Genomic DNA, 7,685 nt, shown 5'->3' with positions numbered 1-7,685 from the left:
AGCACAATAATATGTCTAATTATTTCATAGGAAACAATTATAATTTTTTTTTTTTTTTTTTTTTTTTTTGTAAACTTGGGTCAGAACTATAATTTAAAAACTTTTAGTGCGAAAAATCAAAATTATATACCCAACTCAACTTAATATCACTCCGGCGCCACTAGTGCTCCTCACTAGTAAATGGTCTCTTTCTCATAGTTTATGAATATAGGTATTATCGAACCATGCTAAATAATTTGTGTTATCTTCTTTCTTTTATTTTTATTTTTCTTTTCCTTTTTACAACGGGTACCCGTATTATATGCATAAGCTAAGAAGATATAACGCACGTGTGAGCTCGGGCAACATTAGCATACATAACATGCAGCTCCTTTGGATATATAAGTTCTTAACGATCAATTGTCAAATCGTGTAGGATTTTTTTATATATTTTTATCTTTTGCTAAACAAATTATTCATGTAAGGGAGGGATTGATGTTGCAGTACGCTTGCGAAAAATATGTTAATTAACTATTTTTTACTTATCAAATTTAAAACTTTCAAATGCGTATACTACGACCTATAGAAGCTATAAATGAGATTAAAACATATTCTAAAAGTGAAGTATTTAACAAGAATTAGACAACCAAGAGGTTCACGCCAAAAACACAAGTGGTTGGCATATTACATATACAATAAGAGAGGAAGAAATTTTCGTATATCCAATAACTGGTTGGCATATTAAAATGATTAGACAATATCTCTATTCATATATCAAACAACTCTTGCTTAGTGGATTTTTTGTTTTTTTTTCCCGAATAGTATATAGGCGTTAAACTAGAGAATGAGAGAGGAAGAAATTTTCGTTGTACAAAGAAGTGCATATTTGACTTTAGGTTGGCAAAGAGAGTAATGATAGAAAGCTTCCCTTTGGCGTTTGATTTGGTTTCCATCCAGAGATTGTAGCTGACTTTTATGGTATTAAATCTGTTTTGTTGCCCAAATTAATACTTGTAATTTGTAGTTATATTGCGTTTCAATGTTGGATCCAGATTCCCTTTGGCGTTTTATGGTATTAAATCTGTTTTGTTTCATTTGGAATTTAAATTCATTGTTGACTGTTTCTATGGATAGTTTCCCAAATTGATACTTGTAAATTGTAGTTATATTGCGTTTCAATGTTGGATCCAGATTTTTTTTAGTGGGGCACTATGAAATAAATTGAAGATAGTTTTTACTGAACACAAACATAGTAATATATTTCGATTATTGGAGGTAAGATTATTATTTGTCTTGTAAAATAGTAGCACAGCGATAAGTTTAATTATTGCAAGGGGAACAATTATGATTTTTTTATTTTATTTTTATTTAACTTTTTACAATAGGAGCCCCAATTATTTAGATAAGTTAAAAAGATATGAAGCATGTGTGAGCTCAAGAAACATTAGTATACATGTTATAATACAGCTCCATTCAATATAAAAGTAGTCAGAGTAAAGAAGTTCCTTAACTATACCTTAAAAGGCTATTTTCAAACATTGCATAGTTGTTAATGATCAATTGTCAAATTGTGTAGGATTGTTTTTTATTATTTTTATCTTTCGCGAAACAAATTATTCATCGTGGGAATATTTGTTAGGGGAGATTAACGTTGCAGTATGCTTGCTGAAAAGATGCTAATTAACTATTCTTTTACTTATCAAATTTAAACATTCAAATGCGTACAAAATATAGCATGCGGTTTCTTCTATAGAAGCTATAAGTGAGATTAAACAAGTTGCAGAAGTAAAATATTTAACAAGACTTAGTCAGCCAATAAAGACGATAATGATGTATAACCAAACAAAGACTTCTGAAGCATGAGAAGTAAGACGACGTTGATATCCGGAGACACGGTCAAATTTCGTTGGATAAATTGGATAGTCAGCAAATGGGCCTGAAAATGCAAATATATATATAAAACTGTAAGTAAAAAAATCCTTAAACTCATTCCTCGGATGTTTATATATAACTGTAAGTAAGATCGAGTGTGATGGCAGAATGAAAATATAAAAACGACTATTTATAACTACATCTCCCTACATCACAGTGGTACTTCAACTGACCGAAAAAACCATGAAGTCTTGTGAAGCGCTTCTAAACACAATACTAATATTGCTCATCTTCCTTGCTCCACCCTTATGTATGTCCCTTGTCCTTGACACCATTACACCAAACCACCCCATCAAAGACGGCGACGTTTTGCTCTCCGGCCAAAAGACCTTCGCACTCGGCTTCTTCAGCCCCGGCAAGTCCCTCAACCGCTATGTCGGAGTCTGGTACAACAAAATCTCAGAGAAAACCGTCGTGTGGGTCGCAAACAGAGACAATCCCATCAACGACACCTCTGGAGTCTTGGCCGTCGACAGCAAAGGACGCCTCATCATTTATGCAAGATACCAAAACTCTCCTATTTGGTCACCAAATCTATCTGTCTTTTCGGAAAAAACTAGTTCCACTTTCATAGCTAAGCTTTTAGATGTTGGAAATCTTGTTTTGTTGAAACAAGATGACAGTTTTCGGCAGAGCAGTGTTATTTGGCAAAGCTTTGATTATCCAACGAACACTTACCTGCCTTTCATGAAGTTTGGGCTGAACCGGAAAACCGGTCACGACTGGTTCATAACATCCTGGAAATCGGCGGATGATCCGGGAACCGGGAATTGTACGTTCAGGATGAACATAACCGGATACCCACAGATGGTCGCATACAAGGGTCAGGTTCCGTTTTGGCGGGCCGGATCTTGGACAGGTCGCAGCTGGACTGGTGTACCCAGGATGATAGGAATTTTACACGGGTACATCTTTAATGTGAGCTATACGAACGACCAAGATGAGACAAGCATCGTGTTTGGAATCAACAACGACACGAATTTAGTTTTTGCTAGGCTCGTGATAGATGAATCGGGGAGACTAAGCCGGTCCGCATGGCAAGATCAGCCTAAAGATTGGGTCGATTTTTGGTACGCTCCCGATCGGTGCGACAATTATGGGAGATGTGGCAGAAACGGAATGTGTAACCCATCGGACGTAAGCCAGTTTGACTGCGTGTGCCTGCCTGGGTTTGAACCCCGTTTGCGTGATAGTTGGGACTTGAGAGACCCGTCAGGCGGGTGCGTGGGAAAGGGCGGGGCACGCACATGTGCAGATGGTGAGGGGTTTGTGAAGGTGACACATGTGAAATTGCCCGATACATCCAACGCACGCGGGGAAATGGGATTGAATTTGAGAGAGTGTGAGGAGAAGTGATTGAAGGATTGCAATTGCACGGCTTACACGAGTGTGGATGACACTACGGACGGTTCTGGTTGCTTGTCCTGGCACGGAGATTTGGTGGACATAACAACTTATACCAATATGGGGCAGGATCTATACGTACGAGTGGATGCAGTTACTTTAGGTACGTTTACTATTTAACGGAAAAGAAGATATGAGTGAATGTAAGAAGTAAAATAAAAAAAATAAACACAACACAAGTTCCCTTTGGTTAACGGAAAAGAGGATATTTTACTAGTATGAGCTATCCTTTGCCTTCAAGTAAAAATTAAGTAAATAAAAAATGTACGCAAAGACTAATTGATACAGATCTAACAGTTTAAAATAAAGCTCTATTGGTGGAATATTATTTCATGTCTTGTCATAACAATATCATAATGTAATAACTATTCAACTCGCATTTTTAATATGTAACAATGTTGATGCATTTTATCACAACCCATGGAGCTACAATTAGCTTTATAAGTAATCTAGGACTGGTAACTCTTTATCACGGAAGAAAACTTTGTGCAGAGTTCCACTACTATGAATGGCTTGCTCCGCAATTTCTTATGGGCACGGGAGTCTCACGAAATCTTCCCTCTTTGCCTTCAATAACAACTGAAAATAAACCATGGACCTGTAATTGTTGAAAATGAGAGAGTTCTCAATGACATTGCACTATTAAGTTGACTTTGAGTATGTCATCTGTTTTTCTGTTACTTTATCAATGAGACTAAGGACGAAGAAATAAGTACAGTTTCTTTGCAAATTCTTGCAACACCACTCCGTTATATACACCTCTAAATTTTGCACCATATTCTCATATAACTTGATAAATAAGTCATGTTGAGTTTCATTATATCAATGAGATGATCAGTGTTAATCTTTCATCTTCCTAGCTCAATACGTGAAGAAATCGAATGGTTCTTTCAGCAAAAAGGGGCAACTAGGAATTCTGCTCTGCTCTGTTGTACTATTTTTTCTCTTGGTTTTCATGGCATATTGGTTGGCAAAGAGGAAGAGAAAATCAGGTAAATGGATTTCCTCTATTTTGCTTTCTATCCATTCTGCAATCATCATGTACACCTAATTACGTGCTCATCTAAATAAGTTACTTCAATTACTTTTACTCCTCTCTCTCCCTCTTTTCAATTTTAAAGGAAAGCACTATTATAACAAGTATCATCTTGTGGATTGAAACCACAGCCTTCCACCCAAAGCTCTCCCCAACCTCCCTTCCCATGCCAAGTTTTCAAAGATTTATTTGGTTTTTTTTTATGTTTTCAGAAGAACAAATAAAGGATATTATTATTACTTTTTTCTTTGTACTTGGTGGAACTGTAAAATTCTGAAGTTTCTAACCAAATCACACCAAGAATTGTTTCTAATATGTTTGGAGACAGTTGAAGAAAGGCAAAGCAGATATTTGTTTGACAACAACAAACGTGGAAACTTCTTGGAAGAGACGGAGCTTGACGATAGCATATCAGACTCAGATGTTCCATTGTTTGATTTACATACCATTGCTGTAGCCACATCCAATTTCTCCGTTGATAACAAACTTGGACAAGGTGGCTTTGGCTCGGTGTACAAGGTAAATCTTTCTAAGATAAAGCGTTTCAAATTTTGTAAATACTTCTAATTTTATTTTGTTATTGCCAATTATATGAAGAACACAAAATAACTGCAATTTCAATCTTACAAATATGGCGCAACGCATATAAGTAAAATTTGGATTATGGTTTCAGGGTATGCTATCAAATGGGAAGGAAATTGCAGTGAAGCGACTATCTACGTGCTCTGGGCAAGGAAGTGCAGAGTTTAGGAATGAAGTTCAGCTTGTTGCAAAACTACAACACAAAAACCTTGTGAAGATTTTAGGTTGTTGCTTCCATGAAGAAGAGAGAATGTTAGTTTACGAGTATTTACCAAATAAAAGCTTGGACCGTTTCATTTTTGGTATGCTTTCTATCAATTTTTTTTTTTTTTTTTTTTTATTGCTCTTAGAAGTGGAATGATTGTTTTCTTAAAATAAATTTTGAAGCAAATTAGAAGAATTCTGTAACGCTTTTTTGTCTAACTGAATATAGATCATAAGCCTATGAGTAACTAGCTAGCTCAGGAAGCTTACCGAACGTAACCGATTTAAGCATATTTAATTACTTAAATTTGTCATCAGATGAAGAGAAAAGGAAGTCGTTAGATTGGAGAAGACGCTTTGACATAATTTGTGGCATTGCTCTAGGGATGTTATATCTGCATCAAGACTCAATACTAAGAATCATTCATAGAGATCTAAAGGCAAGCAATGTTCTTCTAGATGCTGCCATGAACCCAAGAATTTCAGATTTCGGTTTGGCAAGAATATTTGGAGGAGATCAAAGTGAAGCATGCACAAACCGCGTGGTTGGTACATAGTAAGTGCCCCTTAACTAAAAAGAAATATGTTTTCATTAGCTAACAACATGGGTTAAAATCAATGATTCATTCTATGCTATTACAGCGGTTATATGGCTCCAGAGTATGCAATGGAAGGATTATTTTCAATAAAGTCAGATGTATATAGCTTTGGAGTTGTACTGCTAGAGATCATTTCTGGCAGAAAGATCACTGGTTATTATAAAGAGAATCCTGAGTCAAATTTGGTTGGACATGTGAGCATAAAAATTTAGTTTTACTTGAGAAAATATAAACATATGACATGCACAAAAAGATTTACATGATTATTTTTCTCCGACATGATGACATGCGTTTTGTTTCAGGTTTGGGACCTGTGGAGAGAAGGCAGAGCCTCCGAAGTAGTGGATTCATTTTTGGACGAGGCATTTGTTGATGAAGCTCTGAGATGTATCCAAATTGGTCTGCTGAGCGTGCAAGAACACGCGTATGATCGACCAACCATGTCAGCAGTTGTTCTAATGTTGGGAAATGATTCAGATCTTCCGTCCCCAAAACAACCTGCATTTATCGCTAATAGACGTTGGGCTGGTACTGGAGACTTGTCATCTAGTGAAGGTGTTAATTACTCTATAAACGTTGTGACATGTACTATGGTGGAAGCTCGCTAAATTTGTAGAATTAGACTGTGTAACAAAATATGACTTTTTAGTTTTCTTTGTATTATCTACAGTTTTTATGTATGTAGTCCATGTCTGTAATGCGTGCTTAGAATATTGCATGTGGAAGCCTAGAAGAATTGTTTCTTCTCTTTTGCTTTAGACGTCCTGGAAATCTAGAATTAACTTACTACTTTTATTTATTTATTATTTTTTTGTTCCTCCTTAAACTACGAAGAAGACTTAATCTAGAACTCTTTTCTTTCTTGGCTAGTAAAATAGATCATGGTTCTTGGAATATTGGGAATGATTGGAAGAATACTCTTCATAATCTTTCTAAAGAAAGTCATGTTTCCTTCTCAATAGTCAATACCATGTAAGAGAATTTTGTTACAGATCATAAGCTTGCGAATCATGGTTATGCTCTCAATAAGGTCGCGCGCTCTTGAGAACTTAAACATGGTTTTTTTTTTTTTTTTTTTTTTTTTGATTAACGACTTGAGTCGTAGTGTTAGTGTTCTAACTAATGTTGCAACTCTTGTTTCTTTAATTACCGCCCGTACTATCCTATCTTCAATCTCATAATTAATCTCCTAATATGTAGGTTGGAGATTATTTAAGTTTGGAAGGTGCTATATTTTCCTAGTAAAAAAATAAAAATAAAAATAATAAAAATCTTGGGCAAACAAAGGACATATACAATGATATCTTTGAAGAAATTAAAATGAAAAATCAAATATGTACCATGACCATTACTTGATCTTCCCATCAATATAAAGGAAAACTTAAGGCTCAATCACCTAAGATTATCAGGTTGGATTAATTGGAATGGGAAATCTTGATATCAAGGTATATGAAGTCAGTGCTTGTTTTTAACATAATAAAAATACATGATGATATAATATATTTATATACATATCACCTTAACATACGCCTGAATAAAGCTAAGCAGGTTTATTTTTGTCGAGCTGTTTATTTATTTTTTTACTATTTGCCATCTATCCCCTTTTTTAGGCTTTTTTTTGGGGTTCTTAGACTAGCTAGTACCTTTTTTTTTGCTAATAAAAAATTGACTAGCTAGTACTTATTCCTCAGTTTATAACACAAAAGAGAACAAATTATTATCCTTAAAAAAAGGCAAAAGATGAAAAAGAAAAAAGAATCATGAAGCAGAAAAAGAAGACCAATATGTTATATTTTTCCAAAACGTATACATATATACGCATTCTGTCATCATGAGCATGCCCTTCCATATCACTATCCAGAACAAAATCTACGAAAACGACGACCGTAAATGGTGGTTACAACTCACAATAACAGCGAATCGCAAAGATATAGGAGGACACATTAATG

At 35.2% G+C, this 7,685-nt stretch overlaps 1 pseudogene; it reads left to right on the top strand.

Annotated features, from left to right (window-relative positions):
* Window positions 1–2,163: 2,163 nt before the first annotated feature.
* LOC21388492 lies at window positions 2,164–6,344 on the top strand (annotated as a pseudogene).
* The last annotated feature ends 1,341 nt before the right edge of the window (window positions 6,345–7,685 follow it).

The sequence above is a fragment of the Morus notabilis genome, unplaced genomic scaffold, assembly GCF_000414095.1.
Source record: "Morus notabilis unplaced genomic scaffold, ASM41409v2 Scaffold392, whole genome shotgun sequence".
Lineage (NCBI taxonomy): Eukaryota > Viridiplantae > Streptophyta > Magnoliopsida > Rosales > Moraceae > Morus > Morus notabilis.
This window is presented reverse-complemented; position numbering and strand designations above follow the sequence as displayed.